Source organism: Ursus americanus, chromosome 23 (genome assembly GCF_024610735.1).
Source record: "Ursus americanus isolate L20-20 chromosome 23, mUrsAme1.1.p, whole genome shotgun sequence".
Classification (NCBI taxonomy): Eukaryota; Metazoa; Chordata; class Mammalia; order Carnivora; family Ursidae; genus Ursus; species Ursus americanus.
In genome coordinates, this window is record NC_142149.1 from 2,052,287 (window position 1) to 2,078,236 (window position 25,950).

At 53.4% G+C, this 25,950-nt stretch overlaps 1 protein-coding gene across 3 annotated transcripts in view; it reads right to left on the bottom strand.

Annotated features, from left to right (window-relative positions):
• The window catches only part of RPTOR (regulatory associated protein of MTOR complex 1), a 317,986-nt gene that overhangs the window by 207,939 nt on the left and 84,097 nt on the right, over positions 1-25,950 (bottom strand). The window contains exon 1 of one of the 3 annotated variants that reach the window (XM_045813988.2): positions 2,995-3,535. The exons of the other annotated variants lie outside the window; for them this stretch is intronic. The gene's annotated coding sequence lies outside the window, so the exon portion shown is untranslated. Of the gene's footprint in view, positions 1-2,994; positions 3,536-25,950 lie in introns of those variants that run through there. 3 annotated transcript variants of the gene reach the window in all.

The following is a 25,950-nucleotide window of genomic DNA, read 5'->3' on the forward strand; positions in this document are numbered from 1 at the left end:
CACCCTGCAGACCTAGGCCTCCCCCACACTGCAGGCCTCAGGAACGGCTGGGAGCGGGGCGCTGTCTCACAGACGAGGATGAGCAAGTATAAAAGAATGCTCAGACCGTACACGGAAGTCGGGAACCGACACACGTGAACAGGAAGAGCCAGATTTCCCCAGAACAGGAGCTGCCAAGCCCTGAGCAGGAGCACATGTGGCTAGAGGGACCGGGGACCAGGCCCCAGGTGAGGTGGGGAGTCCAAGAGAAGGTGTCCCTCCAGAAAGGTGGGCCTACAGAAGACTTGGACTCAGAGTCAGGTTGATCCAAAAGTACAACCATCTGCCAAGGGGCTGCCACAGAAACTCACCATCTCTACCCTGATGGAGGCAAGTGGAGAGAGGGAAAGTTGGTCTTGACCTGGATCTTCAAAGTCATACTACTGGGTGGGATATAAAAACCTTCAGCCAGGATTCTGGATAACCTTAACCATCAGGGTCCCTAAGTGCTCAACAGAAGCAAACCCAAGTAATTTCTGGAAAAACAAACAAACAAACAAAAAAACAATTTCATCTCAAGCTTCAAAGATTTTACATAGTTAAATTTCAAAGGGAAATAATTCATTGTCAAAATTTTTAAAGTACATTGGGAAACAGGCATGTGACAAAAAGGTAACTAAATTAACAGCAGCTGAAGGAGATGCACAAAGACTTCAGATATCAAAATAATTAGATATAAAATAAAGTAACTTTGTTTAAAGTACTTCAAGAAAGAGAACTGAAAATATGAGACAGGGACAAGCAGTACGGCAAATAACTACCAGAATTCTTTTTTAAGTTTAATGTCCTATTAGAACTTAAACAGAAATGGACAGGCTTCCCCACAGACTAGACAGAGCTGAACGAGGAGTGTGTGGACTGGAAGACAGAGCTCAAGAAACGAACTAGAGTATAAGCACAGAGGGGAAGCAATGGTGCATACGAACACGGGGTTAACGGGGAAAGTGTGAAACACAGCGTGGAGGCCCAACATAGTTTCAGTGAGGTCCATATGCACCATGGAACGGGGCTCATATCCGGGTAGAGGATGGCTGTGAAGCCAAAAGAACGGATGGAAGGTGCCAACACCCAAGTTTCGGAAGATCACGGGGTTCCAGGAAGAGTGGACAGAAGGAGATTCACCCTGTGCACGTGCTCGTAAATCTACAAAGCTCTAAGCAAAGAGAAGCCCTTGAAAGCGGACAGGGAGAAGAGACAAACTTCCCTACGAGCGCTCAGACTGGCAGCAGACTTCTCAAAAGCCACGCCAGAAGCCACGGGGTGTGGGATTATTTGATGTATGGAGAGAAAATAAGTATCAAACAATTCTATATCCAGTAAAAATATCTGCCTAAAACAAGAGTAAAATGAAAATATATTGAGATGGCAGAAACTGAGAAAGTTCACCCAAAAAACAGAGAGAATACAAACTAGGAAATTCTAAAGGATAGGCTTCGAACAAGAGAGAATGACTAGGATGGGAGCTCTGAGGTGCAGAGCAGCTGGTGAGCACTGGGGTGAAGATCAACAGCAGACAGGACTGCATGAGAGACCAACCCACAGCTCCAGCAGAACCCTCCAGAAGGCCTACAAGACGTGGCAGCACAGTGGCCGTAAACACCCTCACTCCCAGAGTGCAGTCTCAAAATACAGATTTCTTGCTGAACGAAACCAACACTTATCTGGGACAGGAAACGTGCAGGACGAACCCGGGCCATCTCGCCGTACCAGAGAGCAAGGCAGCGACAGGGGAACCTGAGGGACAAGGACACGTCCAAAGGGCTCAGGAGCCAAGCCCATGAAAAGAGACCCCTGCAGCTCGCGATGGGACAATTCAAGCTTCAATAATAATGAAACTGCAATGAATTGAAACGCATCAAATATGTTTAAATCTGTTAGTTCACCAAATGGCACTACAGAAACTCAGGGGCTCCTAATAAACCCTGCCTCCCTGTGTTTGCATCCTGCGTCCACCCTGGGCTCAGCCCTATGACTTACTCTGGCTCAAGAGGCATTTGCAGGTATGATGCAGAGAGAGGCAGGATAAGCACTTGCACACAGGCCCATCCTCCCAGAACACCCCCTCCTCCACACCCAAGCCACCAGGTGCACACAGAGACCCAGCTACCGGCTACAAAGGACAGAAGGAAGGATGGATGGCCAGCCCACAATGTCCTGGCCATCTCGGCTGGTACACTGACATGTAAATGATGTCATGGCAGATTTCCAGCGCCACCAAGCATCCAGGTGACTGCAGCCACGCCAAGGCACTCAGGAGAACCCAGCAGCACTGCCCAGCTGGGCCTAGCCCACGCTGTGCAGCTGTGAGCAATAAACACGTGTGGCTTTAAGCCACTAGGTTCTGGGGCACTCAGTTACGCCGCCATGGAAAACTGAAACAAATGCTTTTTGTTGTTCTTAGCATTTACGTGGAGCCAAATTAGCAGAATTCGCACATGAACAGGAAACCCTTAAGGCACAACATTTACTCCAGCCCATAGTAGCGGTGTCTTGGCTTTGAGGAAAAAAGTATCCTGTGTTTATTGTTTATTATTTGGAACTGATTGTCCAAAGAACATTGTTGGGCTTCCCAAGCATTTATCCAGAGTCAAAAGTACCATTTCAAGGTGTCAGAGAGTCTCCAAAATAGTCGCCCTACCCGTGTCTTGCCTTCAGCAACCCCAGTGTCCAACCAGGAGTTCAACAGTAAATCCTACGGATAGCTTATAAACCACATACATATTAAGAGAAGACAGAAAAATAAACAGAAATTCTAAGATCATTTCATTGGTAAATTGTGTTACTTCAAGTTTAAAAAAATGAGTCTATGCACTATACGTACACGTACGGCAACAAGAAAACCAGGACGGGGCCTGACAAGGCCAAAAGCAAACAAGAAACCCTGCAACATAAATCTGAAAATCTAAACAGAAGTGAATAAATAAAAAGACCGTCAGGACAGAAGCGAGGACTCACCCTCCCTTCGCCCGAATGCAGAAAGAAAAGCCGGTGAGAGATCCCTGGCCAGCCAGCTCGGGGCAGCCTGGGAACAGAGCCACCGGCAGGACGTTCTCCACCCGGACAGCCAGCGGCAGGCTGACTCTTGGAGGCCACAGCGGCAAGGGGCCTCAGCTGCGGGACACTGAGCGCCGGGGGAAAGGGCGAGACAGCCCACAGGGTCACAGCCCCTTATCCTCAACCTTGGCCCCAGACGTCGTCTAGAATTCTGAATGTTTGTATTTTACACATGTGGTCACTGTGAATGTATAAACAGATGCCTGTTTCTGCTAACGAACCTGCAGATGGTCCTATTGATGGACCCTCCCCCCTTTTACTGCTAGAAATAGGCTCACGTCATTCAGGTCCGGGTTGCTGCCAAGGAAGCTTTGGCACCAAATACGGAACACTTTACATTTTTGGAACTTTTAAATTTCTGAACTTCAGAAGACGAACTTTACTAAGACCTAAACCTCAATTTTACTTTTTTACAGCTTTTTTTGAATCCATGGGAAAAATCTAAGCAAATATTAATGCAAAGGATTACTAGCTTTTGTGTGTAAAGGACATTGAGTACAGATACTAATCGCTGACATTTAAGGCGTGTGTTTTACACACATCATGTCACCAATGTCTACCCTCCTTTACAGATGTGTAAACTGAGGCCTAATGAGGAAAAACAGTGTGCGCAGGGCCCCACCACCAGTGAGTGGTAGGGTCGCCCCAAGGCAACTCCCACGGTGAGAGGGAGGAAGACCTTCTACAGCAGGGAGGTCACCGGACAGTGCAGTCCTGCCCGTCCCCAGCCAGGAACGTCCTGGTAGCCTCCGGCAGTCTCTCTCCATGAGCTGTCTTCGCAGAAACTAATAAGTTAAGCCAAGACTTACAGTAATTTTCCAAAACGTGTAATATAATACAATGCATCTACAAGGAATAAATAACCTTGTAACACATAAGCAAGGTCCCCTCAGCAGCGAAGGGTGTTCTCGAGGGTGGCCCCTGGCTCAGTGTGGTGCCAGAGACCACCATGAGCCACCCCCGATCTCCCACACCTCTCCTGCATGGCTCCCCCAACACACCGGGGGGTGGGATCCTCACTCAAAGCCAGCAGGTCCCTGAATTCTTCTGCCTCCTGGTCCCCGGGCACCTGCCACCAGGATAATTCATTCTCCTACTTGTGCACACGTTATGCTCTTCCTGGTGTGGCGGCCCAGATGGTGCTTATGCCAGACACTGCAAGTTTCCTCCAATGTCCATGCCACCCTCCTCCTGAATAATAGAAGCCCATTTTTATGTGGGCCCAAGGCCACCCAGACAACATTTCCCAGTCTCCCCATGAAGGTGCCAAGTGTAACTTTAAGAAACATCCTTAATGGTAAAGAAAGGGTCCTCCCTCCCTCCTTCTCCCTGTATGCAAGGTGGAATGCATTTGGAACAGCTGGAGCCCCAGCAGCCATCTTGGACAACAAGGTGACCAAAAGCACAGAATCCTTGCTGGGAGCCAGGGGCCCTGATATTTTAGAGCACCTAACGCCCTGAATGACTACTTCGGGACAGTCTTACTATGAGTGAGCAAACTTCAGTTTCATTTACAATGCTGCTTTCTCCCCACCCCAGGAATTCTTAGCCAAACCGAATCCTGAAGTAGCGAGCATAAGGAGAGCATAAGGAGACGTTAAGGTGGCAATCGTGGAGGAAGCGCCCAGGGCCACCACTCCTCCCCTTCCGTATCCGTATCAGAACAGATTCCATAGTCGAGTACGTGTCTACTCAAAAACCTAGTTTGAGACATCAGCCCTTTTTAGGAAGGATAAGCCACCTACCAACCATCATACTTTAAACAGAAGCCATGGAGTCAATGCACAATGTTAGGCGTTGCTGGAACGTAGCCGAGGGCGTGCAGCCCGACAGCAGCGCCTTGGAAGTCAAGCCTGCAGGTCAGCACTGCACACTGATAGTCACTGCCACCCCCGTAAGTCCCCCAGTCACCGCCATGCACACTACAGTCCCTTTCCCCACTGTTTGCTCCGTTTTCAAAGGAGGAAAGGTAATTCCGTAGCCAAGTGGGATGACTCATGATGAAAACAAGACAATGGACAAGTCTGGAAAGCAATTAGACTGTAAATGGAGGCCCTGAAAGAGCGCCAGCTGTGTGGGTGCCTGGTCACCCACACACGCAGCGCTGTCCTCTTACTGTTCTTATGAGGGGCAGAGGATGTCCCTTTGTTCCTCTGGCGGGACCCTCCCCACCCCATTCCCGAACGCCTTTTCTAAAGGAATCCCAACCTATTCGAAATCACTAGAGCCATCACTCCCCAGCTGCAGTGCCCAGCTCAGCTCTGTGACAGGAAGGGCACACGCACACGTCACAAGGAGGACACGCGCGCACACACACACACACACACACACACACCACGTCACACACCAGGAGGGGGGAAGCTGGGAAGGAGCGAGAACTCTGATGCAACCAAGATGTCTCGTCAGGAATACACGCTTACACTCACACTCACGTGCACACACATGCACACAGTCTCTCAGTCACACTCACACACAGTCACATACACTCTCACACTCATCTACAATCACGCACACACGGTCAGTCACACACATGCACAACTCAGCCTCACTTGTACACAGTCACACAGCCTGTCACATACACACTCACACTCTCAAGCCCACAAATGAGACCCTCAAGGACTCCATGCAAGGGGTGAGGAGGGATGTCGGCCCCGGGCACGGTGGGCGGCCAGGGTGGAGAGCGGGCTGAGGCCGAGCACGGAAGGGACAGGACGGAGGGAAAGCAGGGTGTGACTCGGCCTCTGGGAGATGAGAGGAAAAGGACAGGAGAAGAACTCCAGGAGACAGTCCGATGGCAGAAGTGAAGGGCTGGGCCGTGCTCTGGCCGCCCTCCCGGCCCCATGGCCTCTGCACACACAGAGGACAGGGCCTGGGAAGGGCTCACAGCAGGTGCTCCTCGGGGCCAAACAGGACCTCCTCCCCCGACAGAGGAGACCCTTGTTGTGCTCAGGAGCAACAGAAGGGCATGAGAAGGGGGGAAGGCCAGACCACCCAGGTTAAGAGCCAAGCTCAGCAAAGTCAACAATGGTGGATAAACACCTCCTTGTGCCGGGCCCGGTGCCAGGGGCAGGGTGCACCTGCAACCAAACCAGGGAGGCCCTGCCTTCCCGGAGCATGTACTCCGATGGGGAACCAGACACTGAACGGGTTCGTATAAAAACTGCACGGTGAGGCCAAACCACAGGGCTACGGACCCTCAAAGGACAAGAGGAGCAGAACACAGACTGAGCCTCCTGGAGTGACGAGTGCCAGGACCGAACTCTGCCACAGCCGCTGGGAATGCCCCCTCCCCCCCCAGTCCTGGAAAGCCCCAGAATCTCAAGCTGAGCCAGCAGACCAGGCAGCTCACACCCAGCGCCCCCTGCAGGAGCTCAGCGCAGACGCCCAGCTTCGCAGAGAAGGCCCCAGCAGCAAGGGAGTCTGGGCGGGGGCTGTCAGTGCTCCCGCTCCTACCGCGAGCCCGGGCACATGGGTGCCGGGCGCCGGGCTGCAGCATCCACCGGGAGTGCTAACCTGCCCCCCTTTACGGGGACTCCTCTTTTCCAAAACGCCGGACAGGGAATGAAATCTGACACTTGAAACGGCTATCGTGAACACGTTCAACGTGTTCAGCGCTCTGACCAAAATGAAGAGGAGCCACGGCCCCCAGAGGGTCTACGACAGGCCCCACCGCACACATCATCCCTCAGGCGGCCCTGGCCTCGGCTGCACACAGCCCTGAAACACAAGGCCGAGAAAAATACAGTGAGAAAGGCTGGCAGGACGCCAGGCAGGAGAGAGAGAGATAAAACACGAGAGGAAGCACCAAATTCATCACGCTCTCTTTCAAAATAACTGAGGAAGGGGACTATGAAACTCATCACAAACCTTTAAAACACGAGCAGGGGCACCCTCGTGAACTGGCAAGTGCCAGGCAGGTCAGGCCGAAAGGCGTGAGGCGCGTCTCCACGGCGCCGCAGCGCTGGCTCTGGACGCGCCCCCTTGTGAGTTCCTGCCCCGGCGGTGGTGGGGCACGACGCCCACGCGGGCTCTGTATGCAACAAGCCTGTGCCATGGGTGACACAGGAAGAAACAACCAACTGCACAAAGCCCCCGGTCGGAGCCCGCAGAGCTGCTGCCACCTCCTCTCCCAAGACCTTCCCGCAAAAACTCAAAGTCCGCTCGGCGAACTCAGTGTCATCAGGAACGGGTCCTCACGGCTTCCAAAAACGAGAAATTCACCTCTGGACTTCACAGAGGCCAGTGACGGGGAAGCAGGGCTGGGAAGAGCCCTGGAACGTACGGGGTGCCACTGAATGGCCAGCCCGCCCTGCAGGCCTCCGTCCTGACAGCCTGCGTAGTGGGGCCCCCTCTCCGGCTCTCACTTCTGTGCTGGAAAGCTGCACCTCAGCACAGCCCCGGGTTCGATGACCCAGTTGAGAACCAGATGTTTCTGCCGGGTGGTTTCCATGTCGCACACTGGCACTTGGCTCCAGGCTCCCTGCTGAGGTCATTCTGCCCAAGGCACACGCGCTGCTGGTACAAGGACAGATGCTCGAGGGGTCTCCCATTAAAATGATGTCACTGAGAGCCCCTTGTTTCGGAACACCGGGCCACCGGTGGGGATCAAATAAACAAGCTACTGACGGAGCAGCATCACATGGCGACAGCTACCTCCCCCGCTCGCCAAGATCTCCAGGTCACCCTGCGATCTTGTGCCAAACCTTAACGAGGACACAGCGGATGGAGAAGCCCTGTATCTGTCCCATGAAAACTTGTCCCTAGTTGATCAACATCCTCTGTCCTGGCCCCTGGAGACAGGGTGACAGCGCAAGAAGGACACAGGGGACGTTCACCCTCAGCTGCAAACACGGGAGGTACAACTTCACAGGACATCCTCAAGCTGGGAACGTGGGATCTTCCCGCCCGGCTGTTGCCTCTGCGCAGCCTGGTCAGAACAGCTAAGAGACCAGGAAAGGGTGCGAACAGGGGGACAGCAGCGTACGCCGGAGGCTGCCTCTGCAGGGCTCAAGGCCTGCTCTGGGGACGCACGCGGGCCTTGGGCTGGGAGGGAGCGTTGCCACGCCCCGCAGCCGCCCAGCCATGTCCAGGTCCCAGGCTCTGAGGTCTGACCCCGCTGACTCTGTTTCCCTAGGCCTCTGGAAGACCAGTAACTCCTCCACCTCGCAGTGGCTGGGGGGGACAACAAGATGGACTGAAGAGGTCGGCAGGTGCCTGGGGTAGAACTGAGGAGGCTCTCTGCTCAGGCCAGCAGCCTGCGGAAGGTGCATGGCGGGGGAGCATTCTTCCTCCAGGTTACTGATGCCCTACTCAGTGCCCTAACCACACAGACGGCACCCGGCGAGTGGCAGGCACGCCCTCCTTCTCTGAGCACACGATGATGGGGAGTCGCTGCCACAGCTCTGACGCCTCCTTTGTGACCTTGGCCGAGTAGGCATCCCATCAGGAACACGACAGGAATTCCACACGACTTCCGGTGACGACACCCGTCATCCACGTTCAGGGAATCCGTCCTCTTGGCCGGCTGCCGTCCACCCCGTGCTGTGACGTGTGACTGCTGTCTGTCTCCCCCGCTAGACTCCGTGCTGCTCAGTGGCAGCGGCCATACCTGGTTTTGCCCAGAGTCTGGGCGTAGTGTAATCCCGACACACGCTGTTGATAAATGCATGAACCAGTCAACGAATTAATGTCTACTTTCCCTACAAGGCTTGGAGTTCTTTGCCAGGAGGAAGCATCTTATCTTCACAACCACAGCACCAGCAAAGTGCCCCGTATATGGCCAACACTCGGTGTTCTGCTGCACGGAATCTAGTCGGCACGAGTCATGCTCCTGCCTTTCCCGTACCTTGGCCAGCGTGGTGACCCGGTGCCTGCAGCTCACTCACGCTCCCTAGGAGCCCAGTAAGTCTTCTCGTTTGCCTTGAGACGCCGGCCATGTCCTAGGACCTCTTCCTTCCCTCATCGTTTATGTCTCCGCCACACTAGGTGACGGGGAGGGAACAAGAGTCTTCTCAAGTTCATACCAGGAAGAAAGAGAGAATAATGAAAATAATCTATTTTTGAGAGCCACGTTTGAAGAAAGGTAATTTCTAGGTAATGCCAAATGGCAACATTTCTACTATTTCATATTGGAAGAGATGGAAAACACAGTTCCCTGGAGAGAATCACTGAAAATAAAAAGCATGTCCTCCTGCCTCCTCCAGCCTACGAGTCCCCCGAACGGGACGGTCAGAGGATCACAACAGACACAGAATTTGTGGGCAGAGGCCAGAGAGAAAGACGAGGTGGTCTGGGGACTAACAGACAAGCAAGCCTGCCCCACTTCTGTGAAGATCCTTCTCGAGTGTCTACGACATCACTTTTAAAGGGAAACTTCTCAGAAGAGCCGGGAGCAGCGGTCGGGACGCACGCCAGTCGTCAGGCGGTGTCTTCGATTACCTTCCACTCCTCCCGCTTCTCCAGGGAACGGCAAGTCCTCGATGTGGGGCGGCCGCACGCGGCTAATTAGGATGGCCAGGAGGACTCCCTGGGAAAGGCAAGCTCTAACCGCAGCGCCCACACCCTGCTCAACAACACCGAAGGTACTTCAGACATCTCCTTCCAAGTATTTTAATTGGCAGAGAAAATGAGGGAAAAGGGGGGAGAAAAGACGAATGATACAAAAAAATAAAAGGAAGGAAAATCTAGAAGGTCTCCATAGCTCAGAAAAAAAGGAAGAACTTTTTGGTTCCTTTTGAGGAATAATGCAGATTAAAACTATATCAATATTCCGGACATAAAACTTATAAAACCATATTTCTCCTTGTAAAAAAAAAAATTCTCGGTCTTTCTGAAGCAAATGAACACTATAAATGTATCTCCAGCACTTTACAGTTAACAACCCACATTATTATAAATGTTCCCTCTTCTAACCGAGCAGCTCCAAAGAGGCGTGATTCCTTTCAAGACTTGGGCTCCATTCTCTTCCTCACTTTCTCGTCTCTTCATTAACGAACACTTCCCCTGCAGCCCCAGTCAAGCATTCTGAGTGCCACTAAGTGCTCCTTAGGAGACCAGCAGGGAGGGGAGCAGGGGGAGATGGGGCAGAGGGGGGGCTAGGGAAGGCGGGAAGGAGAGGGGAGAATGCGGGGAGGACAAAGAAGATAGTGGAGGGGAGGAGAGGAGGGAGGAGAGGGGACAGGGGAGGGGGAAGGGAGGGCAGAAGAAAGAAAGGGAGAGGAAGGGGAGGGAAGGGGATGGGAAAGAAAGAGGGGGAAGAGGAGTGGAGGGGAGGGGGGAACGAGGGAAGGGAGGGGAGGAAAACGGGAAGAGGAGGGGAGGGGAGGGAACCCAAATCAGCAGGATGAAGCTCAAAACCAGTGCTGAGTGAAGGAGCACACAGCTGTCAAAAAGGGCTGGCTGACCACAGCCTGTCTGGGGTCCTGAAGGCTGTGCTTGCACGATCCACCCTGGAGAAAACTATGGGAAGGCACAAAGCCCAGTCCAGACAGAGGCACTGATGCGGGGGGGGGGGGGGGTCACCTTCCCTTTTCAAGCCCAGCAATGGGTAAAAGCAATTAATTTATTATTTCCTAAACTGTGCCACATTTATAAGCCCAAATGGCCTCATGCACTCCCCACCGCTAAGAAATATATACAATTTGAGAGAAAAAGAACATCCAATACCTAACCTAAAAATTCCTGCAAAGACAGCCAAACGTCTCCTAGCTCCTTTATGTTCACATTTGCACGTCTCCAGAGCATGTGGAGAAAACTGTAAATAAGATTTCTCTGCAGATTGCCTGGCTCTGCAAAGAGAAACAGATGATTTTTGTCATCTTGCCAATTTAGAGCTGCTTACAAAATATAACAGAAAACATACAAGCACCCCACGACCTGCAATCCCATTCCTAGGTACCCGAGAGAAATGAAAACACACGCCCACACGAGGATTTTTACACCAACATCCACAGCACCCTTCTTCATAATAGCCCACAACTGGAAATAAGCCAAATGTGCACCAGCAGGTGAATGGATCAACAAATCGTGGTCCAGCCACACACTGAGACGCTCCCCGGTCAGAGACAGGAACCAGCTACGGACGGACACACGCAGCAACATGGCCACATCTCAGAAGCTGTGTCGTGCGAGAGGAGGCAGATGACCCAGCCCGGGACCCTCTGCACCAATGTCAGGACGAGGCCTCCAGCCAGGGGCCTCCCAGGCAGGGAATCTGACGGGAAAGGGTGAGGGACCTTTCCGGATGACCAAGGCTCTACCTCCAGTTCTGATTATAGGAGAGTATATGGTTCTCACAGTTCATCCAACCAAAGACTTGTAAGATCTGTCTGTACATTTTTCTTATCTAAACGACTTCTAAGAAGTGCGTGAAAAATGTCTGTGGAACGGCATACAGAAAGAGGGGTGTATAAACTTTAGAAGATCTAAAGAGACGTGAAACCTATGAAACTGAAACTAGCGCAGACCTTCCCGTACACCTGCGAGTCGGGGCTTCTGAGTGAATCACGGCAGCCCAGCCACGCGGGCAGTGAGTCTCCAGCAGGGCAGAGAGCCAGTCCTGGCACCCGAGGCCACCACAGTACCATCACAGCCTGTCTCAGGGCCACAGAGCACAGGGCCTGGTGACTGCGTGACGACCAACACGCAGCAGTAAACCGCATTTCCATGCGCCATTCTGAAAACCCACGAGAGACGCCCGGGGAAAAGATCTTTCACGACAGCAACAGCAGCTCGTCAGAACCTTAGGGGATGCGTCAGATCTCACTGAGTTCCGCTAAAACAAGAGCAGAATGGATGGGAAAGCACGCCATAGCTGTGGCTGCAAAACCCAGCTCTTCCCAAGCTGACAGATAAACTCAGCACCAGCCCTGTCAAACCCTCAGTGTGGCGCTGGTGCAGAAGCCAGCGTTAGGACTGCGCCAGGAGCGGGCTGGGTTGTGCGGCTCCCACTCAGGTCCAGCTCCACCTCTAAGACGCTACATGCCCCTCGCCGTCCTCCCTCGTGCGGTGATGCAGAATGACGATGCCCTCCGGTCTGTCCCACCGAAGACCCCGGCATCAATACTGACTCTGACGGGTCACTTCCAATCGCCCTGAAACCCAACCTACGCCAGGCGGGCCACACCCAAGCACTAACTGGGCTCCAGCCTACCTTCTGTCACTTCCATTCCTGGCAGTGGAAGGAAGGGGAACACTGGAGACCGTCTGGGGAGCGGGGATCGAGGGGCTGGCTGCATCCAGGATTTCTGGGCAAAAGGACACTAACTTGCATCTCCCGTCACCTATTAGCAGTATGGCAAATATGGCTCAATCACTGACCACCTCTGTAGCCGTGTACGCAGGGTTCCCGCAAGCCCTTTGTTGAGGGAGATCAGAATATAAAGAACATGGGAAAATGGGAAGGGGGAAAAGCCCGTAGGGTGGAGAGTGGGATTCTCTGCATTATTAAACTCCACACAGCCCCATTCTGTCCCCAACTCTGCTCCTCAAAAAGTACGGCTATGATCTGTATAAAATAAATGCTATTTTGTTCATAAAATTCAAGATGCCAAAAATTGTAAGATGCATCATTGCTTCATGTGTCCCTAAGGGAAGAAACACTGACAATTAAGCTCTGACACAGTGTTCCCTCACTTGCTGGAATTTTTATCTGACACTTGGTACAAGAGCTATGGTCAGCTAAACAGACAAGACTATTGCTTAGCACGTTCTGGCTGAGGTGCCCCGAACACCTCTTCCACGTGTCTGGAGGTCCACTCTCTGAGTCAAGTTTTCATTTTCACTCAGTGTCACCTGTGGGCCACGAGTGCGGGTGGTGTACCATCTCCATGGTGGTCTCTGGGGGTTCTTCCAGGTCACAAACCCCCATTCACAGGCCTTCCACAACCAGGACCGAGCCCCCCTCCACTAGCTGGCTGAAACACTGACTACTGTCTAGTCACACCATGGAGTTCACACCTGTGCACTCTGACACTGACAACTCCGTCAACGCATGCAGCATTCAGTGCTGTTGGCAACGCGCCTCCCAATCTCAGAGATGTTCATGTGAAAAGAAAGGGCATGTCAGCACTGATAGCCAATGTGTTCAAGATAATGCGTAACAAGGTGGAAATTCTCCCCAGAGACCAGCAATCAATAGAGAGCCTAATGGAAATTATGGACGAGAAAAACACAATGGGATATTAAAAAATTGGTAGGTTGGCTAAACAGGAGATTAGACATCAGAACAGAAGAGAATCTGTGGTTAGGAGAAAATATCCAGATGAAAGCACGGAAGGAAAAAACACAACACTGAAAAGAGAGTAAGACATACTTGGGACAGAATGGAAGGTCTAACATACTCAAAGCAGAGCTCCCAGAGGGAAGGTGGAACACAGAACAGGGTCTGCAGGACACTGATGAAAACCAGCAAGCCCCATGGCGAAGGAGCACCAAACAGGATGAACACAACGTAAACCACACCTACGAACATCCCAGTACTTGGTGAAAAAGGCTTTAAAGCAGCCAGAGGGGTAAAATAAGACAAATATGAAGACTCACAGCCAACTTTTTAACACAGAAGACAGAAGCCTGGAGATGAGAGGAACACACTTCATAACTCCTTTTAACTGGAAAAAAATAATAATAATTGCTACGGAATTCTACACCCAGCAAAACTATCCTTCAAAGTGAAATAGAGGTAAAGTAAAAACATTTTCAGGGGCATGGCTCAGTTCGTTAGGCGTCTGACTCTTGATTTTGGCTCAGGTCAGGATCTCAGGGTCGTGAGACTGAGCCCTGCTTCAGGCTCTGTGCTCAGCGGGGAGTCTGAAATTCTGTCTCTCCCTCTCCCTCTGCCCCTCCCCACCAAAAAACAAAACAAAAAAAAAATTTTTTTTCAGATAAACAAAAACTAAGTAAATGTGTTGCCAACAGACTCACACTAAAATAAATATTTTAAACATTCCAGGTTGAAGGGAAATGATCCCAGAGAAGACAAAGATGCAGGAAGGAGGGGCGCCTGGGTGGCGCAGTCGTTAAGCGTCTGCCTTCGGCTCAGGGCGTGATCCTGGCATTCTGGGATCGAGTCCCACATCAGGCTCCTCCGCTAGGAGCCTGCTTCTTCCTCTCCCACTCCCCCTGCTTGTGTTCCCTCCCTCGCTGGCTGTCTTTCTCTGTCAAATAAATAAATAAAATCTTTAAAAAAAAAAAAAAAAAGATGCAGGAAGGAGTAAAGGGTGCCAAAATGGGTGAAGAGCAGATAAACCTAAGTAAACACCGACTGCCCCAAACAACAGCAATACTGCCTTGTGGAGTTTAAGATGCACAGGGAACAAACTCCCTAGCAGCAACGTGGGTCGGGGCCCAGGGGAGGGCGGAGGGAATGTGAGCTGGGCCCTGCCCTGTGTGACGCTGGTGGAAGGACGGCGCAGAGGGCGTGCACACAGTCGCCCAAGGGAGCGCCCCGATGCCAGCACACAGCACGTGTTCTTTACTGTGTCCCAAAGAGAAGGGCAAGTGAACAATGTTCTGAAACCTGACTAATACAAAAGAAGTCAAGGGAAAAGGTAATAAAGAACAGATGAGACAAAAATAAAATAAAAAAGAAGAAGCCAGACATACACCCAGGTGCGTCCACCATCACATGAAAGGAAACGGACGAGATACTCCAATGAAAAGACAAGGACCCCTGTAACCCACAGGTGGATGGGCCAGCCTCCAGAGACACCCTGAGCTCAGGGCCTCCTTTGGCACCTACAGTCCTGGCTGCAGTCCAGATGGGCCGAGCAGAGTGGCCTCAGGTCGCCCAGGAAACCCAGAGCCTTCTCGTCCTCTGTGCATTCATCTGAGCCCCTACTGGGTGCTCTGGGGATTCGAAGGCGTATCAGCGGGTCACTCTGGTGATCAAAGCCAGATGCAGCAGAAAGACACGAGCCAAGGCGTGAAAGATGCAGCCCTAAGACCTGGAAACTCTGGCTGGCCCTCCCCACCCAGGCAGCCACCCCTGCCGGGGGCCGAAGTCCACTCAGCAAAGCTGGGGCCTGCTCTTCCCTGGAGCCAGACTTCACCGGCAAGGCGGGCCCAAGTCCCGAGAGACCCCACCAGCCTGAAGCCCCCCATACAAGCAACCCAGGGCCCATGGAGTCCCACAAGACCCAGTCCACTCCCCTCTGTCCCCCTCAACATCAAAGGTGAAGAACTCCTACCAGCTGAACAGATAGAAACACAGTCGCATTAAAACAAGGAGCAGCAGAGCTGTGAAAAGAAGGCACTTCTGATTTTCACAAGGACAAAAACATGGAGAGACCCTGTATGATGTCCGTCTCCTAAATCCTGCGTCCTGGGGGCATGAGGCCCAACATTGTCCAAAATGCTCACCTCCAGGAAGATAATCTGGCTTTACCCCATAGCACGGTGTTTCCTGTCAGATTAAGTAGATGAGAATAAACCCCTTTCAGAACCAGAGCACATCAGAACTGAAATAAATTCTGGAGATTTACCCAAGGTCACAAGTACTCAGTGGGGTTAACACAGGTCCCCTGGCTCCCAGGCGAATGCGGCCATATACTGTTCTGAGTCGTCATCAAGTACATTAATTAAAGGACAGCGTTTGTAAACAAAGGGATTTCTTTACGGTTATTAAGGCATAGAAAACCCTCTAGCCATACTTAACTGCCCCAGACTGCTCTCCTCCCAAGTTCCCTGTGCTCCTGCGTGAGATACAGCGCTAGGGGAAGTGGGGGATCGCGTGTAGACCCCACCATTCAGACAATCACCTTCCTGAGCAGAGAACAGTAAAACTCATGATCTCGTCCACTGTCTGCAACTCCATCCGTCCGGGAGTTGGGTGTTCGCTTACCCATGTTTATACACTAATAATAATGACTGTCCACACTGATGAAGACAACAAAATCACCACAAAAACCACCGTTTCCTCTACCTGGAGGCTACAGCAAGAACCCCCAGTTATAAAGCTGTGCTGGCCTCACCCCCGTGTCCAGTCCCAACGAGGCCCCACACCTGTGGCCACAGCCTGCCAGAGCCCACGCAGTGCACACGCACCGCCGAAGCACGCGTGCATTCTAGCACCATCAGGGCCGTAAAGCCACGGGGACGGGCTGGCACCTTCCGGCGGCCGTCCCTCACATCAACCCTGTACGGCACTATGCGTGGCCAATATTTATTTTTTTCAAGATGTTTCCCTTCTTTTTTAAGAGAGTGTTTAATATAGCACTTTTCCTTCTGCTAAGACAACCTAACGTGTCACTGTTAGTTCTGTTTCTTGGGTTAAAAGGCCCACCGTACACTCCGCAGTTTTGATGCTTGGTGCCAGTCAACAAAAACAAAGGCTACGGGCCTGCTGAGCAGAAACCCTCCGCCTGGCTGCCCGCTAAGGAGGGCAGTGCCCCCGCCACGCCGCTCCCGAGCCCATGCGGCCGCTCTTAGCGCAGAGGAGCCAGGTGCCCCACACATTCCCAGACTCCAGCAGCTAGGGTGCTGGACCGTAGGGGAAGCTTGTCACAGACAAGCTCCCACAGACAAGGTTCCCAGACAGCACAACCCAGGGCAAGCTCCGCACCAAAGCCTCTCCAATCTCTCACTGCGTGCGGGTGTGCACACACACATACACACACACACACATGCACCGCACACATATATACACACACACACACATGCACCGCACACGCACACACATGCACCGCACACACACACGCACACACATGCACCGCACACACACGTCCACACACGCGCGCACACATGCACCGCACACACACATACACATGCACGCACACACATGCACCGCACACACACACGCACACACATGCACTGCACACACGCACACACATGCACCGCACACACACATACACATGCACATGCACGCGCACACATGCACCGCACACACACATGCACACGCACACACACTGCGCACACACACGCACACATGCACTGCACACACACATGCACACACATGCACCACACGCACACGCACACATGTACCGCATACACACGCACACACATGCACTGCACACATCCACACACACATGCACCGCACACACACATACACATACACACGCACACACACATACACCACACACATACACACACATGCACCACACATACGCACATGCATGCACACACATGCACCACACACATGCACATGCACACATGCACCACACACACATGCACACACATGTACCGCACACACATACACACGCGCCGCACACGCAGACACATGCACCGCACACACATACACACGCACACGCGTGCACACATGCACCGCACACACATACACACGCACACGCACGGTGCACACACACATCACATGTAACACACCCCACACAGACATACCTCATACACACACACACTGCACACATTACACACACATACCACACACATCACCCATATACAACAATCACACACATATGCACACACACATGGCACAGAACCAAGAGACAGATAAAAAGGTCAGAACAAACTACATGCAAATTTCACAACCCGGAGGCAAAAGTCCCAAGCGGCAACTCCGGCCCCACATTCCCCTTCCTACGCTAAGGTGACACGTGGAGAGTGGCCCCCGTACATCGTGCCCGTTACGCAAGCAATGAACACTCAGGTATTTTAGATGCACGGTGTGCAGGACGATGGAGGGTCCAAGGCTTCTGCGCCTACCCTAAATCTGCCGTGACAAACGTTTCGTGTATCATTTCAGGGATTACCTACATGTGTATCTACTCCTCTGTGGGACCAGAATTAACCCATAACCGACACAGCTAGCCATCAGGAGGGAAGGAGACACTGGGAACACCTGAGGCAGAGCTGGGCCAAGCCCCCCAGGGCATGTTCCCGGCAGGGCATCCGAACGGGCAGCAAGCCAGGCGGCCGGACCTATCGATGGGCTGTGCACATCTAACTATCCCTCCACCCACCTGCCCACCTAGCTACTCATCCGCCCTCCATCCGTCTGCCCGTCCGTCCATCCATCTCCACACCGACACTATTAATCTGACAAGCAGGAAAAGCTGAATTTCTACAAGGTTCATGTGCATATTCTAAGTCCGCTGAATACATTTTTTTCTTTTATACTTTGCTTTTTAAATATAACATATTTGAAAATCTTCCCACAATAGAAGTCGAATAGCTATAGAATTCTGTGTTTCTCCCAAATTTCATATGCTTTGCAGGAAGAAAGACTAGGAGAAGACCCTTTGATAACATTCTCAATTTCTTCCATGTTTATGGGTTTTCTATCTTTTCTGAGGTCAATCATGGTCATTTCATTTTCCTAGAAAATTATGCACCTCATTCGGGTTTCCCCATTTATTTGCAAAGTTTCCTTCATGACTCTTTCAATTTCCTCAAATCTAGAGGTACTTCCCAATTGTCTGGGTTCTCTCCTTGGATTTTATTGAAATTTGGCTAAGAGTGTCTTTATAAAAGCAAAACTTAGAACTAAAAACCCATCAAGGAACCTACCTGCAGCCCTTACAAGAGATAGCCCCCCAATGACACTGACAGGAGCCCTGTTTGGTCCTCCCGGTTCAGCCATGCGCCAAATCAGCCCTCTGTCATCCAGCGCCCCCCCCCCCCCCGGTCATAGCCGTGGACAGGGTGGGAACCTCAGCTGCGCGAGCCATCCACAGACTAGCCAGTGAACGCAGGACCACGGCAAAATATGTAAATAAATACAAGGTGCGCTGGGCCAAGCACAGTCTCTCTTTGTTGGGATGCTGGGAAAGGCAGGCTGGACCCTGCCACTTAAGACCAGCTGTGGACCCGGCACACCTCCTTACGGGGACACAAAGAGCCCGCACAGCCTGTCTGTGGCCTCGGAAGGGGCCACTTGCCTGTGTCAGACTCAGGGTGTGCTCCTTCTGCAGCACTCAGTGGCCCTCAGGCACCCCCCAGCTTTCTGGGGGCTCCTTTCACTGCAGAGAGATGGAGGGGGTGGGGAGCCACACGGCCTACGTGGAGTCGGTGGCAGAGTGGACCCACAGGCCGAGAGGGCCCAGGACACTCAAGGCGTGGGGTCTGGGGGCCTCGCTCTCTCCTGCGATGTGAGCAAGCACCTGGGGCGCGTGTCCTCTGGTCTCTCCCCTGGGGTAGTACGTGCCTTTTCACCACACAGCCTGGCCACCCAGGGACTGGTGTACACTCTTCTGGGGGGAATTGAATCTTGAAAATCCAACCAAAAAATGCAGCTAGCAGAGAGCTGAGGCTGAAGAAGTGGAGCGAGGAAAGGTCACGAGGCGATGTTAGAACCATGGGGTTCATGGCCTCACAAACCATGACCATGGCCTCACAAACCATGTTAGAACCATGGGGTTCATGGCCTCACAAACCAGTTCGCAGGGTGGCAACAAGCAGAATGTGAGCCCCGTGGGCAGGGCCGCGTCTGGTTCACGCGGGGACAGCCAGGCAGGGGCCTCGCTGAGCAGGCAATCAGCAAACATGTGAAATAGACAAATACATCAGAGAAGAAAATCAAGTCACCGGGCATTGAGGGGTCCAGAAAAGATCTGCAGGGTTAGCAAAGCTAGAGCAGACGAGAGACCCGGGGGACACGGCACGCTGGTACCAGCCGCTAGCGTGGAAGCACCCCTGACGGCTGCTGGCGCACCCACTCCCCGGCCCAGTCCACAGAGGTCACTTCCCCTGCCGCGCCACACCGACTGACCTTAACAAGAAGTTTCTCCATATCATGCCATCCAGGCCGAGTGGGCCACCACTTTTTAAAACCAAACACCTAGCGAATCATGCGGAATACGTATTAAAATATCTAATTACACAGTACATGTATTGATGTAGTCACAGAACCTCTTAATAAACATTTTATAAGTGGGACAAATCGAACAGGCCAAAGACTATTTCAGGACTTAAAAGTTGCTATGAGGTCATCAGCAGATATCACATACATTACTTGGAAAGGACACAAGTCCTCTCGACAAAAACTCTGGCTCAGTCAGTTTAAAAAACTCCATTGTGAACTCTCACAAGTCAATAGTAAAGACAAATAACCCAACTAAAGAGCAGTGTAGGATCTGAACAGCATGTTCCCAAAGAAGATGTGTAGATAAACGGCCAAAAAGCACATGGAAAGGTGCTCAACGTCACTAGTTATTAGGGAAATGCAAATCCAAACCAGAAAGAGATGCCTCTTCACACCCCCCAGGATGACCACCTTAATAATAGGGTTTTTTTAAGATTTTATTTATTTATTTGACAGAGAGAGTGTGTGAGAGAGAGAGCACAAGCAGGGGGAGCAGCAGAGGGAGAGGGAGAAGCAGGCTCTCCATGGAGCAAGGAGCCCGACACGGGGCCCCATCCCAGGAGCCTGGGACCATGACCTGAGCCGGAGGCAGACGCCCAACAGACTGAGCCACCCAGGCATCCCCAATAATTGTTTCAGAACAAAACACACAGAAAATAACAAGTGTCAGTGAGGACGGGGAAACTGAGCTCTGACATGACACCAGAATGGAAAATGGTACGGCCGCTACGGGAGTTCCTCAAAAAGGTCGGCACGGAGTTACACACGACCCCAGGAGACGCCCGAAAGAACTGGAAGCATGCGTCCCTGCAAACACTCGTATGCCCACGTCAACAGCAGCATTACTCGTGAGAGCCGAGAGGCAAAAGCAGCCCAAGTGTCCGTCAGCAGATGGACAAACAAATGTGGTGTGTCCATCCAGCAAACTCACCCGGCTGTAAAGGGACTGAAATACTGATCCCGCAACAGCACGTGAGCACACGAACCCTGCCGAGCGAGGGAGGTCAGGGACACGGGCCACACCGTGTGCGACTCCCTCATACTGCCTCTGTGAATCCCGTGTCCACGTCTCAAACCTCCATTACATACCACAGCGGCAAGTAACTCCTTGACATTTAAGATAGGGTACCCAGAAGCCGTCGTGAACGCCCAATTCACGACCACCACGGAGACATATGGTTTCCCGATGGAATGAAGTCAAGCAAGCAGAAGAGGCCACTCCCCTCGTCTGCAACTACCCCCCTGGATCAGCACTTTCTCATCTGGCTGCAGCCGGATTTGACAACCCTTCCCAGTCACATATGGCGAGCATACGGTGGGCTCCTCACAGCCTCCCCCAGATTCTACACCCCACTGCCTCATGCTCCCTATCGTCTCCTTTCCCAGAGCCGGCACTTCCTCAGCCGTCTTCACTTCCCTCCCTAGCACACCCTCCAGAGCCGCCTGCACATGGCTCAGTACCGGGCCGGCCAGCTCAGGAAGCCGCCACTGCGCAGGAGGTCTGGGGCTGTCGGACGTCTGAGCTGCACTGTTAGAGTGCAGACACACAGCGCCTGGTCCTCCTTGCGATGTCACACACACAGATAGCGCTCTTGTCAAAAACATCGTGGAGAGACCAGATCCCTGATGGGCTGGTCAAAGACAGAGTTAAGCCCTATTTCTCTGTAAAAACAGATACTACCAGGTGGGCGGAGCAGGGGCAGGCCCTCCGGGGCCGACACCCCACCTCGTCCTGTTCTCCCCCTTAGCCCACCTTTCACATTTACAAACCCTCACCATGCAGTGGTATGCTCTCAACTTCCATTTCTAAAAAACAGCACAGCAACAACACAACGAGTGCGTGTTCTTCCCACAGATCCCAGGCCACAACACACACGCGCCCCACCCCCGTCTACCCCCAGCACGATGGCAGCAAGGAGGCACCTGTCCCGGCAAGCCTGCCCTGCCTGTGAGGCGCACCTGCCCGCAGAAGGCAAGGTGCGAGGGGCTGCCGGTGACGTCTGCTGCAGGGACAGGAGGGGCGCGCGGGGACGCCTGACTGATCTGGCTCCCTGACGGTGGCCCGTGGGCCTCACATCCATGCTCGGCGGTGCACCGCTCAAAACCACGGGGGCCCAAATCCCAGAAGGACTGTCACACATCCGTGCCAGCTGCGCCGTGACTGCGGAGGCCGGAGTCAGCACAGGGACGGCACTGCCGCAGCACCGCACAGGGCGATCCTCGCAGACAGCCGGGGGGTCTAGCCAGGCAAGGCCGCTCACCCTCCAGACAGGCTGCAACATCACTTCCTCTTCCTTCTTCTTTGTCAACGTGCTTGAGTGTTTTTAAAGATTTTATCAGTGGTGCCTCGAAGCTGCTGAGTGATGGCTGAGGGCCGCCTCTCTGCGCTGATGGAATGCGCCGGCAGGCGGGGTTAGCAGGAAGAGCTGAGTAGAAACCGGTTTTTGGGGGACAGGGCTGCACAGGAGCACAGATCGGAATTCTCCCCGAACATGGTGTGTGCAGAAGCCGTCAGCGAGCAGTGAAAGAGAACAGAGTAAAGGGGGAATGCGGGGACATGCTCAAGGCCGAAGCAAAAACATAACTGATGTGTACGTCCCAGGTACAAATCTCCGCTTTCTGGGGGAAGCAATTAAGTCACTGTCAAAACAACAGTTAACCCCAAGAGGACTGGAAGGCTTTGCCTACACTGTCATGCAAATTTAACGGACACCTGCTGTAAAGCACTTCACACCAGACAGGAGCCACAGAAGTGTGAGCTGTCTCCCCAGTTCCCCCTCTGGTTGTGCGTCCTCATTTGCAATGTGTCACAGAAACACAAGCGAGGCGCAGAAGGCCCACGTTAGGACCCACAGAATAGGAAGCTGGGCTGGTGAAGGAAGAAGAGGGGGACAGCAGGACAGGATGGTGGTGTGACGTGTCGGTGACGACAGCTCTCTCCCTTCAGGGTCGTTCTCACTGGCTGTGCCGCAATGTCAGCTTGGGGTTAAGGCCCCAGTGTGACTGTCCCAACAGGAGCCCTACAACAAACAGGCCTATTCTGCTCGTCCGTCCGGAGCACCTACTGGGGGGGGGGGGGACAGACCAGGGGCCAAGCTGGCTCCTCCCTCAATAATCTACATCCAACTCTGAAAACCCCAAGACACGGTGGAACTCGCTCACTTACGGGTCTTCTATGCATCCCGGTATAAAGCTGACTCCAGAACACCGAAGGAGTCAGGTGGGACAGCTGTCGGCGTTGGCGTATGCTGCTCTGCCCCTACGCCCACCCCCAAAGAGGGAGGCACCACAGCCCGTGGGTCCCAAGCACTGTGACCAGCCCCAGGAAGGAGACCGCAGGCCGGGGCGGCGAGTCACCCAGCAGTGCAGTGGGCTACACAGCCCGACCCAGCAACCTGGCTGGACAGAGAGCCCCTCCTCTAGCACCTCCCAGCCCGAACGTCTGGCAGCTCGTGAAACAGGCCACCGGATGCTCTCCCCCCAAGATGAGGGTCACACTGTCAGCCCCATCCCAGGGAAGAGGCAAGGAGATAATACATCCTGCCCACAGCCCAACCTAAGTGCTGAGGTTGGTCCAGTCACCAGCGCTCTTTGTTTGAGCACACTCTCCGAGGCACACAAGCAGCTCCGTGATCAAAACCAAGGAAAGGTCTTTGTCCCTCCAATTCAAATGCAACAATTATTTCCACTTGGCCGATGACCAGGGGGTGGAGCCCTGCTCTGCCCCAGACTTCCAGCTCCGCGTGTGCTCTGCCGGGCGGGAAGCACGGTAAACACATGTCTGTCTAACAGGCAGACCGACCTCCATTCCTCAACCGCATAGGAGCTGTGACCGACCAGGGGAGCACGGTGCACTGCGGGATCCACACACCGTCCTCAGAACTGCCCAGCATGCCCGCTCCCGGCGGGGCCCATGGCCACAGCCCACCTGCGCCGCCTCCACGCCCACACACCTGCCTCCCAGGGGAGGAGCTCCTAGAGCACACAAGGTGCGTTCCAGGGAGGCCCCACGGGGCACATCTGTCCCCTTTCGTAGACATCCGCAAACTGGTATGTTACTGGGACAAAATGCACTCGGTCAGGGGCCGGGGGTCACTTCAGACGCCACGCACAGTGGAAGCCTCAGCTCCTTCAGCTGCCTTAGTGACCTATAAACACTCCCGCCTCCATCTGCTTTCAGGTCTGCAGCGTTCTGGGGAAAGAGCGATAGGACGAGACCCTCGTCTGCAGCCCCTCCTCGGCTCTGGCCCCTACGCCCTGCACTAAACTGCCAGAAGCCCCGCCTTGTTAGAGAGAAAGCCTCCGAAACACACGTTCTCCCCTCTGCAATCCCCGCTGCTGTCGCCCAGCCCCACGCCCAGCTGGGACTGCCTGCAACAGGAGTGAGGTCTGTCTCCCTGCAGGACCGCCAGCTGGAACGACAGTCGGCATTCCTCCTTCAATCTCCTGCAGGGCACAGATTTATGTACCTACGAGGCAGGAAGGCAGAGCCTTAAATTTAATCAAAAGAAATATCTCACTGGTGGCAAACTGATAAATTATTTAGACAAGGGTTCAATCGGCCTGGGAAGGAAATCTGGGCCTGACAGTCTGGCAGCCTCAGGAAAAAAATGTACCATCATGGCTTCTCTAAATTCCTTCTTGACCCCAAATCACCTTTATCAAAACGTTTAATCCTGCACAGTTAAAGCTAGAAAAGCAAGGCGGACAGAACACGAGGAAGGACATCGACTCTCTGAGGCACGAGGTGGGCAGGTTTTCCCGTGGCGGGTTCTCTGCCCCCACCCCCGCCGGGTGGCACTGGGGCAGTAGGGTCCCACATGTCCCACCCACAGCCACGCAGAGGAAGGACATCGACTCTGAGGCACAAGGTGGGCAGGTTTTCCCATGGCGGGTTCTCTGCCCCCACCCCCGCCGGGTGGCACTGGGGCAGTAGGGTCCCACATGTCCCACCCACAGCCACGCAGAGGCAGGACATCGACTCTGAGGCACGAGGTGGGCAGGTTTTCCCGTGGCGGGTTCTCTGCCCCCACCCCCGCCGGGTGGCACTGGGGTAGTAGGGTCCCACATGTCCCACCCACAGCCACGCAGAGGAAGGACATCGACTCTGAGGCACGAGGTGGGCAGGTTTTCCCGTGGCGGGTTCTCTGCCCCCACCCCCGCCGGGTGGCACTGGGGCAGTAGGGTCCCACATGTCCCACCCACAGCCACGCAGAGGCATGCCAACACGAATGAATGCAACCTTGTTTCCAGCTGCACCAGCTTTCTGAGGCTCACAATACAGGACATGGAAGAAAAGGAGACCAGGTCTAGGGGTGTCTCCCTCAAAGGTCTAGAAATTTAGTAACACTCCCGTTGTTTCATTGCAGATGACACATCAGCCTCTATCACGCAGAGCACTCGAGGGCCTGCAGAACGCAGTGAAGTGGTGTGTGTTTAGCTCCGCGATGTTCCGAAGGACCCTGATTTACAGTGAGGGCCAGGCCTCCTTGCACACAAACACCTGAGCATGTTTTGTGCCAACTCTGGGAGGCAGCGTGAGGCCGGCCTCCCTCCCTCCCCTGTCACCCGCAGGAGCCTCCAGAGAGCGGAGCAGCACGCCACCCGCCCCGGAGCACGCAGTGTCACCGTGCAGACGGCACAGCCCCGACCGTGCCGGCGAGCCCTCCCGGCACTCCCTTACCTTAGGCTCCATTCTGAACAGGCGCATCCCGCTAACAGTAGGAAGCAGCAAAATTTTAAACCTTTTTATCATACTTAAAACTGACTGCAACCGTCTTGACATTCAAAACAGAAAATACTAAGTATTCGTTGCTGTGGTTCCGCTTCCTGAACGCAGGCGAAAGAGCCCACTCCGTCGGCGTGAACGTCTCCTTTCTAGGATGCGGCTGGCACGGCCCGATCCCTCCCTACCAACCAGCCCCAATGGGGCCCCACCGACACCGGTGCACCCACACCTTTTCTTAAGCACCCGACAATCTAGAAACACCCGCACCAGCCTCTTGAACTGCATCTCTCCTTCAAAACATTGCCTTGCAGATCCGTTCCTGAAATCCCACGGACTCCCAGCACGTGTCTCGGACTAACGATGTCCACCTGGACGACTGCCC